Source organism: Hemitrygon akajei, unplaced genomic scaffold (assembly GCF_048418815.1).
Source record: "Hemitrygon akajei unplaced genomic scaffold, sHemAka1.3 Scf000047, whole genome shotgun sequence".
Lineage (NCBI taxonomy): Eukaryota > Metazoa > Chordata > Chondrichthyes > Myliobatiformes > Dasyatidae > Hemitrygon > Hemitrygon akajei.
The window spans coordinates 6,966,233-6,981,673 of NW_027331933.1; positions in this window are offsets into that span (position 1 = coordinate 6,966,233).

Consider the following 15,441-nt stretch of genomic DNA (forward strand, 5'->3'; position numbering starts at 1 on the left):
GATGAGGTGGAGGATAAACGCATTGACTGAGGGGTTGGAGCAGGAGGCAGGGATTCAGATTGCTGGATTATTGGGACCTCTTTTGGGGCAGGAGTGACCTGTACAAAAAGGACGGGTTGCACTTGAATCCCAGGGGGACCAATATCCTGGCAGGAAGGTTTGCTAAGGCTACTGGGGAGAGTTTAAACTAGAATTGCTGGGGGGAGGGAACCAAATTGATGTGATGGAGGAGAGGGAGGTTGGCTCACAAATAGAGAGAATTTGGAGACAGTGTGAAAGGGAGGATACGCAGGTGATAGAGAAGGAGGCACTCAGTCCGATGGTTTGAGATGTGTCTATTTTAATGCAAGGAGTATGATGAATAAAACGGATGAGCTTAGAGCGTGGATCAGCTCTCGGAGATATGATGTGGTGGCCATTACAGAGACTAGGATGGTGCAGGGGCAGGAATGGCTACTTCACGTGCCAGGATTTAATTGTTTCAGAAAGGACAGGGAGGGAGGCAAAAGAGGTGGGGACGTGGCACTGTTGATCAGAGATAGTGTCATGGCTACAGAAAAGGAGGACACTACGGCATCTCTGGGTGGAAGTTAGGAACAGGAAGGGGTCAATAACACTACTGGGTGTTTTGTATAGACCACCCAACAGTAACAGGGACATCGAGGAGCAGATAGGGAGACAGATTCTGGAAAGGAGTTTTAATAACAGGGTTGTTGAGGTGTGAGATTTTAATTTCCCAAATATTGATTGGTATCTCCCTAGAGTGAGGGGTATAGATGGAGCGGAGTTTGTTAGGTGTGTTCAGGAAGGTTTTCTGACACAATATGTAGATAAGCCTACAAGAGGAGAGGTTGTACTTGATCTGCTATTGGGAAATGAACCTGGTCAGGTGTCAGGTCTCTCAGTGGGAGAGCATTTTGGAGATAGTGATCACAATTTTGTCTCTTTTACCACACCTTTAGAGAGGTATGGGTCAGTTAAGTTCGGGAAACCTTTAATTGGAGAAAGGGGAACTATGGGGCTATCAGGTTGGAACTTGTAAGCATGAATTGGAAACAGATGTTGTCAGAGAATAGTACCAAAGCAATGTAGAAAATGTTCAAGGGATATTTACATGGGGTTCTGAGAAGGTGCGTTCCAATGAGACATGGAAAGGATGGTAGGGGACAAGATCTGTGATGTACAAAGGCTGTTGTAAATCTAGTCAAGAAGAAAAGAAGAGCTTACAAAAGGTTCAAAAACAAGGTAGTGATATGAATCTGGAAGATTATAAGGCTAGCAGGAAGGAGCTTAAGAATGAAATCAGGAGAGCTGGAAGGGGCCATGAGAAGGCCTTGGCGGACAGGATTAAGGAAAACCCTAAAGCATTCTGCAAGTATGTGAAGAGCAAGAGGATAAGACGTGACAGAATAGGACGAATCAAGTGTTTCAATGGAAAAGAGCGTATTGAACCGGAGGAAATAGCGGAGATATTTAATGAACCATTTGCTTCAGTATTCATGACGGGAAAGGATCTTGGCAATTGTAGGGATGACTTGCAGTGGACTGAAAAGCTTGAGAATGTAGATATTAAGAAATATGTGGTGGAGCTTTTGGAAAGCATCAAGTTGGATAAGTCACCGCGACCGGAAAAGGTGTACACCAGGCGACTGTTGGAAGCAAGGGAAGAGATTGCTGAGCCTCTGGCGATGATCTTTGCATCATCAATGAGGATATGAGAGTTTCCGGAGGATTGGAGGGTTGCGAATCTCGTTCACTTATTCAAGAAAGGGAGTAGGGTTAGCCCAGGAAATTATAGACCAGTGAGTCTTACTTCAGTGGTTGGTAAGTTGATGGAGAAGATCCTGAGAGGTAGGATTTATGAACATCTGGAGAGGCAAAATATGATTAGGAATAGTCAGCATGGCTTTGTCAAAGGCAGGTTGTGCCTTACGAGTCTGAATGCTTTTGTTGAGGATGTGACTAAACACATTGATGAAGGAAGGAAGAAGATGCAGTGTATATTGATTTCAGCAAGGCATTTGATAAGGTACACCATGCAAGACTTATTGAGAAAGTAAGGAGGCATGGGATCCAAGGGGACATTGCTTTGTGGATCCAGAACTGGCTTGCCCACAGAAGACAAAGAGTGGTTGTAGATGGGTCATATTCTGCATGGAGGTCGGTGACCAGTAGTGTGCCTCAGGGATCTGTTCTGGGACCCCAAGTCTTTGTGACTTTTATAAATGACCTGGATGAGGAAGTGGAGGGATGGGTTAGTAAATATGATGATGACACAAAGCTTGGGGGTGTTGTGAATAGTGCGGAGGGCTGTCAGAGTTTACAATGGGACATTGATAGGATGCAAAACTGGGCTGAGAAGTGGCAGATGGAGTTCAACCCAAATAAGTGTGAAGTAGTTTACTTTGGTAGGTCAAATATGATGGCAGAATATAGTATTAATGGTAAGACTCTTAGCAGTGTGGAGGATCAGAGGGATCTTGGGGTCCGAGTACATAGGACACTCAAAGATGCTATGCAGGTTGACTCTGTAGTTAAAAGGGCGTACAGTGTATTGGCCTTCATCAGTCGTGGGATTGAGTTTAAGAATCGAGAGGTAATGTTTAACAGTTGAGAGATTATGAGGGGGGATAGATCGAGTTGACGTGGATAGACTTTTTCCATTGAGAGTAGGGGAGATTCAAACAAAAGGACATGATTTGAGAGTTAGGGGGCAAAAGTTTAAGGGTAACATGAGGGGGAATTTCTTTACTCAGAGAGTGGTAGCTGTGTGGAGCGAGCTTCCAGTAGAAGTGGTAGAGGCAGGTTGGGTATTGTCATTTAAAGTAAAATTGGATAGGTATATGGACAGGAAAGGAATGGAGGGTTATGGGCTGAGTGCCGGTCAGTGGGACTAGGTGAGAGTAAGCGTTCGGCACGGACTAGAAGGGCCAAGATGGCCTGTTTCCGTGCTGTAATTGTTATATGGTTATATGTTGCAGCTATACAGGACCCTGGTCAGACCCTACTTGGAATACTGTGCTCAAATCTGGTCGCCTCACTATAGGAAGGACGTGGAAACCATAGAAAGGGTGCAGAGGAGATTTACAAGGATGTTGCCTGGATTGTGGTGCATGCCTTATGAGAATAGGTTGAGTGAACTTGGCCTTTTCTCTTGGAGTGACGGAGGATGAGAGGTGATTTGGTAGAGATGTACATGATAATGAGAGGCATTGATCATGTAGATAGTCAGAGGCTTTTCCCCAGGGCTGAACTGGCTAGCATGAGAGGGCATAGTTTTAAGGTGCTTGGAAGTAGGTACAGAGGAGAGGTCAGGGGTAAGTTTTTTTACACAGAGAGTGGTGAGTGCGTGGAATGGGCTGCTGGCGGCGGTGGTGGAGGCGGAAACGATCGGATCTTTAAACTCCAGGAAGGCTACATGGAGCTTAGAAACATGGAGGGATATGGGTAAAACTGAGGTAATTCTAAGGTAGAAACATGTTCAGCACAACTTTGTAGGCTGAAGGGCCTGTATTGTCCTGTATGTTTTCTATGTTTCTTTGTTTCTACTGATCACATTAATGTTCAGTGTCAGACACCCAGTGACTGTAAACACAATCTCCCTCAGTCTGGTACTTACCCCAGTTTCTGTATTTTACACTCCGGGTTCCTCAGAGCCACAGACACCAGTTTCACTCCTGAATCTCCCAGTTCATTCCACCCAAGTCTAAACACAAACAGACAGATTGATGAACAAAGTGATTCAAACTGTGGGTTTGGGGGAATTTCTCTCACTTGGATATTTGAGGAAACATTAAACTCTTCAGTAAATCACTGATCGGAGTTCCCATCACTATCAATGTCCCTCACTGACCAGCTCCAGCATATTCACCAAATGTCGGTAATTTAGTCTGTCGGTGTGACCCTGTAAACTCCACATATTCTCTCTCATTTCCAGATGGCTAAACAAAATGTTCCTGACAGAAATGCAGAAATGTCAATGGGACACAGTGAAATAGACCCAACCGAGCTAAAGGGATGGTGAATAGAGATCCCACAGGAAGAAAGGGAGTGGGGAAGATAAATCCCACAGGAGGAAGGAGCATGGGCAAGAGAGATCTGATAGGAAGGGGGGGGACGTGGAAGAGAGATCATACAGGAGGATGGCGGATGAGTAGGAGAGATACCTCAGGAAGTGGGGACATGGAACAGAGGAACCACAGGAGGAAGAGGAGTGGGGAAGAGAGATCCCACTAGGAGAAGGGGGATGGGGAAGAGAGATCCCACTGGAAGAAGGGGGATGGGGAAAAGTGATCCCACCGGAAGAAGGGGGATGGGGAAGAGAGATCCCAACGGAGGAAGGGGGATGGGGAAAAGCGATCCCACCGGAGGAAGGGGGATGGGGAAGAGAGATCCCACAGGAGGAAGGGGGATGGGGAAGAGAGATCCCACAGGAGGAAGGGGGATGGGGAAGAGAGATCCCACAGGAGGAAGGGGGATTGGGATGAGAGATCCCAGAGGAGGAAGGGGGATGGAGAAGAGAGATCCCACAGGAGGAAGGGGGATGGGGGAGAGAGATCCCACAGGAGGGAGATGGGGAAGGGATGTCCCACAGGAGGATGTGGGAAGGGGAAGAGAGAACTCGCAGGGTGAAGGGGGATGGGGTAGAGAGAACTCGCAGGGGGAAGGGGGATGGGGTAGAGAGATCCCACAGGAGGATGTGGAAGGGGAAGAGAGAACTTGCAGGGTGAAGGGGGATGGGGTAGGGAGAACTCGCAGGGGGAAGGGGGATGGGGTAGAGAGATCCCACAGGAGGATGTGGGAAGGGAAGAGAGATCCCACAGGAGGAAGGGGGATGGGAAGGGATACCACAGGAAGAAGGGGATGGGGAAGGGAGGTCCCATGGGAGGAAGGGGAGAGAAGAGAGAGGGATTAAACAGGATGAAGGGGGAAGGGGTTGAGAGAACGGCCAGGAGGAGGGATGTGGAAGAGATGTCCCGCAGGAGGAGGGGTGTGTGAAAGAGAGATCCCACAGGATGAAGGGGGATGGGGATTAGGGAAACCACAAGAGGAAGGGGGATGGGGAAGAGAGATCCCACAGGAGGAAGGGGAAAGGGGAAGAGAGATCCCATGGGAGGAAGGGGGAAGGAGAGAGAGGGATTAACCAGGATGAAGGGGGATGGGGAAGAGAGATCCCACAGGAGGAAGGGGGATGGGGAAGAGAGATCCCATGGGAGGAAGGGGGAAGGAGAGAGAGGGATTAACCAGGATGAAGGGGGATGGGGTTGAGAGATTGGCCAGGAGGAGGAGGGATGTGGAAGACAGTTCCCACAGGAGGATGTGGGATTGGGAAGAGAAATCTCACAATAGGAAGGAGGTTGGGGAAGAGAAATTCCACATGACAATGGGGCATGCCAAAGAGAGATCCGACAGGAAGTGGCAGGTATTCGAAACAAGGCCCTACAGGAGTAAGGGAATGGGGAAAAGAGATCCCACAGGAGGAAGAGGGATGGGGCAGAGAGATCCCACAGGAGGAAGGGGGATGGGGAAAAGCGATCCCACAGGAGGAAGGCGATGGGGAAGAGAGTTCCCAGAGGAGGAAGGGGGATGGGGAAAAGAGATCTCACAGGAGGAAGGGGGATGAGGAAGGAAGATCCCACAGGTGGATGGGGGATGGGGAAGAGACATCCCTCAGGAGGAAGGGGGTTGGGGAAGAGAGATCCCACAGGAGGAAGCAGGACGGGGAAGAGAGATCCCACAGGAGGAAGGGGGATGGGGAAAAGAGATCCCAGAGGAGGAAGGGGGATGAGGAAGAGAGATCCCACAGGAGCATGAGGGGTGGAGAAGAGAGATTCCACTGTAGGAATGGGGATGGGGAAGAGAGATTCATCAGGAGGAAGGGAGCTGGTGATGAGAGATCCCACAGGAGGAAGGGGGATGAGGAAAAGAGATCCCAGAGGATGAAGGGGGATGCGGAAAAGAGATCCCACAGGAGGAAGGGGGATGAGGAAGGAAGATCCCACAGGTGGATGGGGCGTGGGGAAGAGAGATCCCACAGCAGGATGTTGATGGGGAGCAGAGAGTGCACAGGTGGAAGGGGATGGGGAATAGAGATCCCACAGAAGTAAGGGGATTGGGGAAGGTATATCCCTAGGAAGAAAGATGGTGGGGAGGAGATATCCCACAGTTGGAAGGAGAATGGGGAAGAGAGATCTGACAGGAGGATGTGGGATGGGGAAGAGAGATACATGTGGAGGGACAAGACAGATCCCACAGGAAGAGGGGGCATTATGATGACCCACAGGAGGAAATGGGATGGGGAAGAGCAATCCCTCGGAAGGAAGGGGGGGTGGTGACAATAGATCCCACAGAAGGAATGGGAATGGGGAATACAGATCCCATAGGATGATCAGGCATGGGGACGAGAGATGGGACAGGAGGAAGTGGGTGGGGAAGCGAGATCATACAGGAGGTTGGGGGATGAGTAGGAGAGATCCCATAGGAGGAAGAGTGATGGGGAAAATAAATGCCATGGGAGGAAGGGGGACAGGGAAGAGAGATCCCATCCGATGTAGGGGATTGGGAAGAGAGATCCCACAGAACGAAGGGGGATGGGGAAGAGAGATCCCACAAGAGGATGGGGAATGGGGAAGAGAGATGTATAGGAGGAAGGGAAATGGCGAAGTAAGATCCCGTAAGAAGTGGAGGGATGGAAACAGAGCCCCCACGGGGGTCAGGTGGATGGGGAAGAGAGATCCCACTGTAGGAAATGGGATATTGAAGAGAGATCCCACAGGAAGAAAGGGGTGGGGAGTTTAAATCCCACAGGAGGAAGGGAGTTGGGGAAGACAGATCCAACAGATGGAAGTGGGATGGGAACAGAGGCCCCAGAGGGTGAAAGGGGATGCGGAAGAGAGATCCCACAGGAGCATGGGGGGTGGGGAAGGGAGATTCCACTGTAGGAATGGGGATGGGGAAGGGAGATTCATCAGGAGGAAGGGAGCTGGTGATGAGAGATCCCACAGGAGGAAGCTGTATAGGGAACAGAGAGCCCACAGGAGGAAGGGAGATGGGTAGAGAGATCTCACAGCAGGAAGAGGGATGGGGAAGGGAGATCCCACAGGAGGAAGGGGGATGGGGAAGAGAGATCCCACAGGAAGAAGGTGGATGGGGAAGAGAGATCCCACAGGAGGAAGGGGGATGGGGAAGAGAGATCCCACAGGAGGAAGGGGGATGGGGAAGAGAGATCCCACAGGAGGATGTGGGATTGGGAAGAGAGATCTCACAGGAGGAAGGGGGTTGGGGAAGTGAAATTCCGCAGGACAATGGGGCATGCCAAAGAGAGATCCGACAGGAAGAAGTCGATGGGGGAGAGAGATCCCACAGGAGGAAGCTGTATGGGGAAGAGAGATCCCACGGCAGGAAGGGGGATGGGGAAGAGAGATCCCATAGGAGGAAGGGGGATGGGGAAGAGATCCCACCGGAGGAAGGGGGATGGGGAAGAGAGATCCCACCGGAGGAAGGGGGATGGGGAAGAGAGACCCCACAGGAGGAAGGGGGATGGGGAAGAGAGATCCCACCGGAGGAAGGGGGATGGGGAAGAGAGACCCCACAGGAGGAAGGGGGATGGGGAAGAGAGATCCCACAGGAGGAAGGGGATATAGAGAGAGATTAAACAGGATGAAGCGGGAAGGGGTTGAGAGATTGGCCAGGAGGTGGAGGGATGTGGAAGAGAGTTCCCACAGGAGGATGTGGGATTGGGAAGAGAAATCTCACAGGAGGAAGGGGGTTGGGGAAGTGAAATTCCACAGGACAATGGGGCATGCCAAAGAGAGATCCGACAGGAAGAAGTCGATGGGGGAGAGAGATCCCACAGGAGGAAGCTGTATGGGGAAGAGAGATCCCACGGCAGGAAGGGGGATGGGGATGAGAGATCTCACAGGAGGAAGGGGGATGGGGAAGAGAGATCCCACAGGAGGAAGGGGGATGGGGAAGAGAGATCCCACCGGAGGAAGGGGGATGGGGAAGAGAGATCCCACCGGAGGTAGGGGGATGGTGAAGAGAGACCCCACAGGAGGAAGGGGGATGGGGAAGAGAGATCCCACAGGAGGAAGGGGGATGGGGAAGAGAGATCCCACAGGAGGAAGGGGGATGGGGAAGAGAGATCCCACTGGAGGAAGGGGGATGGGGAAGAGATATCCCACAGGAGGAAGGGGGATGGGGGAGAGAGATCCCACAGGAGGGAGATGGGGAAGGGATGTCCCACAGGAGGATGTGGGAAGGGGAAGAGAGAACTCGCAGGGTGAAGGGGGATGGGGTAGAGAGAACTCGCAGGGGGAAGGGGGATGGGGTAGAGAGATCCCACAGGAGGATGTGGAAGGGGAAGAGAGAACTTGCAGGGTGAAGGGGGATGGGGTAGGGAGAACTCGCAGGGGGAAGGGGGATGGGGTAGAGAGATCCCACAGGAGGATGTGGGAAGGGAAGAGAGATCCCACAGTAGGAAGGGGGATGGGAAGGGGTACCACAGGAAGAAGGGGATGGGGAAGGGAGGTCCCATGGGAGGAAGGGGAGAGAAGAGAGAGGGATTAAACAGGATGAAGGGGGAAGGGGTTGAGAGAACGGCCAGGAGGAGGGATGTGGAAGAGATGTCCCGCAGGAGGAGGGGGGTGTGAAAGAGAGATCCCACAGGATGAAGGGGGATGGGGATTAGGGAAACCACAGGAGGAAGGGGGATGGGGAAGAGAGATCCCACAGGAGGAAGGGGAAAGGGGAAGAGAGATCCCATGGGAGGAAGGGGGAAGGAGAGAGAGGGATTAACCAGGATGAAGGGGGATGGGGAAGAGAGATCCCACAGGAGGAAGGGGGATGGGGAAGAGAGATCCCATGGGAGGAAGGGGGAAGGAGAGAGAGGGATTAACCAGGATGAAGGGGGATGGGGTTGAGAGATCCCACAGGAGGAGGAGGGATGTGGAAGACAGTTCCCACAGGAGGATGTGGGATTGGGAAGAGAAATCTCACAATAGGAAGGAGGTTGGGGAAGAGAAATTCCACATGACAATGGGGCATGCCAAAGAGAGATCCGACAGGAAGTGGCAGGTATTCGAAACAAGGCCCTACAGGAGTAAGGGAATGGGGAAAAGAGATCCCACAGGAGGAAGGGGGATGGGGCAGAGAGATCCCACAGGAGGAAGGGGGATGGGGAAAAGAGATCTCACAGGAGGAAGGGGGATGAGGAAGGAAGATCCCACAGGTGGATGGGGGATGGGGAAGAGACATCCCTCAGGAGGAAGGGGGTTGGGGAAGAGAGATCCCACAGGAGGAAGCAGGACGGGGAAGAGAGATCCCACAGGAGGAAAGGGGATGGGGAAAAGAGATCCCAGAGGATGAAGGGGGATGTGGAAAAGAGATCCCACTGCAGGAAGGGGGATGAGGAAGGAAGATCCCACAGGTGGATGGGGCGTGGGGAAGAGAGATCCCACAGCAGGATGTTGATGGGGAGCAGAGAGTGCACAGGTGGAAGGGGATGGGGAATAGAGATCCCACAGAAGTAAGGGGATTGGGGAAGGTATATCCCTAGGAAGAAAGATGGTGGGGAGGAGATATCCCACAGTTGGAAGGAGAATGGGGAAGAGAGATCTGACAGGAGGATGTGGGATGGGGAAGAGAGATACATGTGGAGGGACAAGACAGATCCCACAGGAAGAGGGGGCATTATGATGACCCACAGGAGGAAGTGGGATGGGGAAGAGCAATCCCTCGGAAGGAAGGGAGGTGGTGACAATAGATCCCACAGAAGGAATGGGAATGGGGAATACAGATCCCATAGGATGATCAGGCATGGGGACGAGAGATGGGACAGGAGGAAGTGGGTGGGGAAGCGAGATTGGGGGATGAGTAGGAGAGATCCCATAGGAGGAAGAGTGATGGGGAAAATAAATGCCACGGGAGGAAGGGGGACAGGGAAGAGAGATCCCATCCGATGTAGGGGATTGGGAAGAGAGATCCCACAGAACGAAGGGGGATGGGGAAGATGGATCCCACAAGAGGAAGGGAAATGGCGAAGAAAGATCCCGTAAGATGTGGAGGGATGGAAACAGAGCCCCCACGGGGGTCAGGTGGATGGGGAAGAGAGATCCCACTGTAGGAAATGGGATATTGAAGAGAGATCCCACAGGAAGAAAGGGGTGGGGAGTTTAAATCCCACAGGAGGAAGGGAGTTGGGGAAGACAGATCCAACAGATGGAAGTGGGATGGGAACAGAGGCCCCAGAGGGTGAAAGGGGATGCGGAAGAGAGATCCCACAGGAGCATGGGGGGTGGAGAAGAGAGATTCCACTGTAGGAATGGGGATGGGGAAGAGAGATTCATCAGGAGGAAGGGAGCTGGTGATGAGAGATCCCACAGGAGGAAGGTGTATAGGGAACAGAGAGCCCACAGCAGGAAGGGAGATGGGTAGAGAGATCTCACAGCAGGAAGAGGGATGGGGAAGGGAGATCCCACAGGCGGCATGGGAGTGTGGAAGAGAGATCCCACAAGCAGGATGAGGCATGGGGAAGACAGATCCCACAGGAGGAAGGGGGATGGGGAAGAGAGATCCCACAGGAGGAAGGGGGATGGGGAAGAGAGATCCCACAGGAGGAAGGGGGATGGGGAAGAGATCCCACAGGAGGAAGGGGGATGGGGAAGAGAGATCCCACAGGAGGAAGGGGATATAGAGAGAGATTAAACAGGATGAAGCGGGAAGGGGTTGAGAGATTGGCCAGGAGGTGGAGGGATGTGGAAGAGAGTTCCCACAGGAGGATGTGGGATTGGGAAGAGAAATCTCACAGGAGGAAGGGGGTTGGGGAAGTGAAATTCCACAGGACAATGGGGCATGCCAAAGAGAGATCCGACAGGAAGAAGTCGATGGGGGAGAGAGATCCCACAGGAGGTAGCTGTATGGGGAAGAGAGATCCCACGGCAGGAAGGGGGATGGGGATGAGAGATCCCACAGCAGGACGGAATGGGGAAGGTAGATCCCACAGAAGGAAGGGGGATGGGGAAGAGGGATCCCACAGGAGGAAGGTGGATGGGGAAGGGAGATCCCACAGAAGGAAGGGAGATCCCACAGAAGGAAAGGGGATGGGGATGAGAGATCCCACAGAAGGAAGGTGGATGCTGAGGAGAGATCCAACAGTTGGAAGGAAGGTTGAGTGGGAACAGAGAGCCCAGAGGATGAAAGGGGGATGGGAAAATGAGATCCCACAGGTGGATTGCTCCCCGTACCACGTGCTAGTGAGACTAGAAATAGGAAGATAATGCAGCTAAATACGTGGCTGAGGGGATGGTGCATGAGGGTGGGGTTCATGTTTCTGGACAATTGGGCTTTCTTCCAGGGGAAGTGTGACCAGTTCGAATTGGACAGTTTGCACCTGAACTGGAGGGGACTAACATCCTTGCCGGTAGGTTAGTAAGTTCTGCTCCGGGGGTTTTAAACTAGTTGGCAGGGGCAGGGGAAGCAGAGTGTTAGAGCAGATAGTGAAGTGGAGGAGGATAAGGGTCATGCGAGGACTGCTTGTATAGACAGATATCAATGGTTTGTATGTGATAGAAATGTTCTCAGGTACATCTATTTTGATGCAAGGAGTATTGTAGGTAAGGCAGATGAGTTTAGTGCGTGGATTGGCACGATAATGATATCAACATTATTGCTATTAGTAAGACTTGGTTTGCAAGAGGGGCAGGACTGGCAGCTTCATGTTCTGAGTTTCCGTTGTTTCAGAGGTGATGGGGCGGAGGGATGAAAGGGGGAGAAGTGGCATTACCAGTCAGGGAGAATATCACAGCTGTGCGTAGACGGGACTGCCCAGAGGGCTCGTCTATAGAGGCCATATGGGTGGAGCTGAGGAACGGGAAAGGTGTGACCACACAAATAGGGTTGTATTATAGACCACCCAATAGGCAGCGAGAATTGGAGGAGCAAATCTGTAGAGAGATAGCAGACCAATGTAAGAAACAGAAAGTTGTAATCGTAGGGGATTTTAACTTTCCACATATTGACGGGGACGCCCACTCTGAGAAAGGGTTAGATGGCGTGGAGTTTGTCAAATGTGTTCAGGAAAGTTTTCTAAATCAATATATTGAGGTACCAATGAGAGAGAGTGTGCAGTACCTGATCCCCTATTAGGGAATCAGACAGGTCAGGTGACAGAAGTATGTGTAAGCGAACATTTTGGGTCCAGTGACCATAATGTCATTAATTTCAAGATAGTTATGGATAAGGATAGGACTCATCCACCAGTTAAGGTACTGAATTGGAGAAGGACCAATTTTGTGGAAAAGAGAGAGGATATGGGAAGAGTGGATTGGGTTAAGTTTTTTTCTGGCAAGGATGTGTTTAGTAAGTGGAACGCCTTCAAGGGTGAAATTTTGAGAGTGCAGAGTTTGCATGTTCCTGCCAGCATTAAAGGCAAAGTTAACATGGATAGGGAACCTTGGTTTACAAGTGATATTGGTGATCTGGTTAAGTAGGTGTTTAGCAGGTACAGGCAACAAGGGACAAATGAGGTACTTGAAGAGTATAGAAAATGTAAGGGAATACTAAGGAAGGAAATCAGGAAGGCAAAAAGAAGACATGAGGTTGCTTTGGCAGATAATGTGAAGGTAAACCCAAAGGGTTTCTACAAGTATATTAAGAGTAAAAGGATAGTAAAGGACAAAATTGGTCCCCTAGAAGATCAGAGTGGTCGTCTATGTGTGGAGCCTCACGAGATGGGAGAGATCTTAAACAGTTTTTTGCGTCAGTGTTTACTCAGGAAACTGACATAGCGGATATGGAATTAAGGCAAACAAACAGTAGTGTTATGGAACATATAGAGATTAAAGAGGAGTTGCTTGCTGCCTTATAAAGGTAGATAAATCTCTGGGCCTGACATGATATTTTCTCTGACCTCGAGAGAGACTAGTGTAGAAATTGCAGGGGCCCTGGCAGAAATATTTAAAATGTCCTCAGCCACGGGTACAGTGCCGGAGGATTGGAGGGTAGCTCATGTTGTTCCGTTGTTTGAAAAAGGCTCCAAAAGTACACCAGGTAATTACAGGCCAGTGAGCCTGACATCAGTAGTAGGTAAATTATTGGAAGGTGTTCTGAGAGATCGGATATACAAGGATTTTGACAGCCAAGGGCTGATTAAAGATAGTGAGCATGGCTTTGTATGTGGTAGATCATGTTTAATGAATCTTGTAGTGTTTTTCGAGGAGGTTACCAAGAATGCATATGAAGGAAAGGCTGTGGATGTTGTCTGCATGAACTTTTGTAAGGCCTTTGAGAAGGTCCCACATAAGAGGTTAGTTCTAAAGGTCCAGACACTAGGTATCCATGGAGATATTGTAAACTGGATTTGAATTGGCTGGGTGGGAGAAGACAGAGAGTGGTAGTGGATGATTGCTTCTCAGACGGAGACCTGTGACTAGTGGTGTGTCTCAGGGATCTGTGCTGGGACCATTGTTGTTTGTTGTCTATATCAATGATGTAGATGATAATTTGATAAATTGGATCAGCAGGTTTGTGGATGGCACTAAGATGGAGGTGTTGTGGACAGCAGGGAAGGCTTTCAAAGCTTGCAGAGGGATCTGGACAAACTGGAAAAATGGGCCAGAAAATGGCAGATGGAATTTAATGCAGACAAGTGTGAGGTGTTCCATTTTGGAAGGACAAATCAAGGTACAACATACACAATAACGGTAGGGCACTGAAGAGTGTGGAGGAACAGAGGGATCTGGGTTTTAGATACGCAAGTCCCTGAAAGTGGCGTCACAGGTAGACAGTGTTGTAAAGAAGGCTTTTGGCATCCTGTCATTCATAAATCAAAGTATTGAGTATAGGAGTTGGAATATTATGGTGAGGTTGTATAAGACATTGGTGAGGCCAAATTTGGAGTATTGTGTGCAGTTCTGATCACCTAACTATAGGAAGGATATCAGTAAGTTTGAAAAAGTGCAGAGAAGATTTACTAGGATGTTGCTTGGTCTTCAGGAGTTGAGTTACAAGGAAAAATTGAACAGGTTAGGACTTTATTCCTTGGAGCGTAGAAGAATGAGGGGAGATTTGATAGAGGTTTACAAAATTATGAGGGTATAGACAGGGTAAATGCGAATAGGCATAGATTAGGAGAGATAAAAATGAGAAGACATGTCTTCAGTGTGAAAGGGGAAAGGTTTAGGGGGAGCATTAGGAGGAACTTCTTCACTCAGAGGGTGGTGAGAGTGTGGAACGAGCTGCCATCTGATATGGAAAATGTGGACTCACTCTTAAGCTTTAAGAATAAGTTGGATAGATACATGGATGGGAGAGGACTGGAGGGTTATGGACTGGGTCCAGCTCAATGGGACTAGCGGAATAAGGTTTTGGTACAGACTAGAAGGACCGAATGGCTTGTTTTCTGTGCTGTAGTGTTCTATGATTTTATGATTCTATGGGGAAGAGAGTTCCCACAGGCGAAGGTGGGATGGGGAAGAGAGATCCCAAAGGAGGAAGGGGGATGGGGAAGAGAAATCCCACAGGAGGAAGGGGGATGGGGAAGAGAGCCCACAGGAGGAAGGGGATATAGAGAGAGATTAAACAGGATGAAGGGGGAATGGATTGAGAGATCGGCCAGGAGGAGGAGGGATGTGGAAGAGAGTTCCCACAGGAGGATGTGGGATTGGGAAGAGAAATCTCACAGGAGGAAGGGGGAAGGTGGAAGAGAAATTCCACAGGACAATGGGGCATGCCAAAGAGAGATCCGACAGGAAGAAGTCCATGGGGGAGAGAGATCCCACAGGAGGAAGGGGTATGGGGAAGCGAGTTTCAACAGCAGGAAGGGATGGGGAAGAGAAATCCATAGAAGGAAGGGGGATTTGGAAGAGCGATCTCATAGGTGAAAGGGAGATGGGGAAGAGAGATCCCACAGGAGGAAGAGGGATGGGGAGGAGAGATCCCACACGGGGAAGGGGGATGGGGAAGAGAGATCTCACAGGAAGGGGGGGGGGGGGTTGTGTGGAAAAGACATCCCACAGGAGGATGAGGAAAGAGTAATAGAGATCCCACAGGAGGAATGGGGATGGGGGCGAGATTCCAAAGAATGGAAGAGGAATTGGGATGAGATGTCCCACAGGAGGATTCCAAGGGTAACCGATAATCCTACAAGACGAGAGGATGCAGAAATTTTTTGTGTGTGTGTGTGTTGGGTCTGAACAGAGACCCAGAGGAAATGCTCTTTGAAAGTGAGCGAAGTCACACACGGGGAATGGCAGTGGGAGGACAATCTCACAATGGTATTTCTTTCCTTCTCACTGGGACAGTCTGCTGACAGTCTCTTGTCCCTCACCGGGAAGGAGGTGTGAATCTCTGACCCACCTGCTGCAGTCTGTGTTGGTCTGGGTGTCAGTAAAAGTGAGAAGGAACATTGTCAATGGACGTGTCACAGGCAGTGAGAAGCACGGC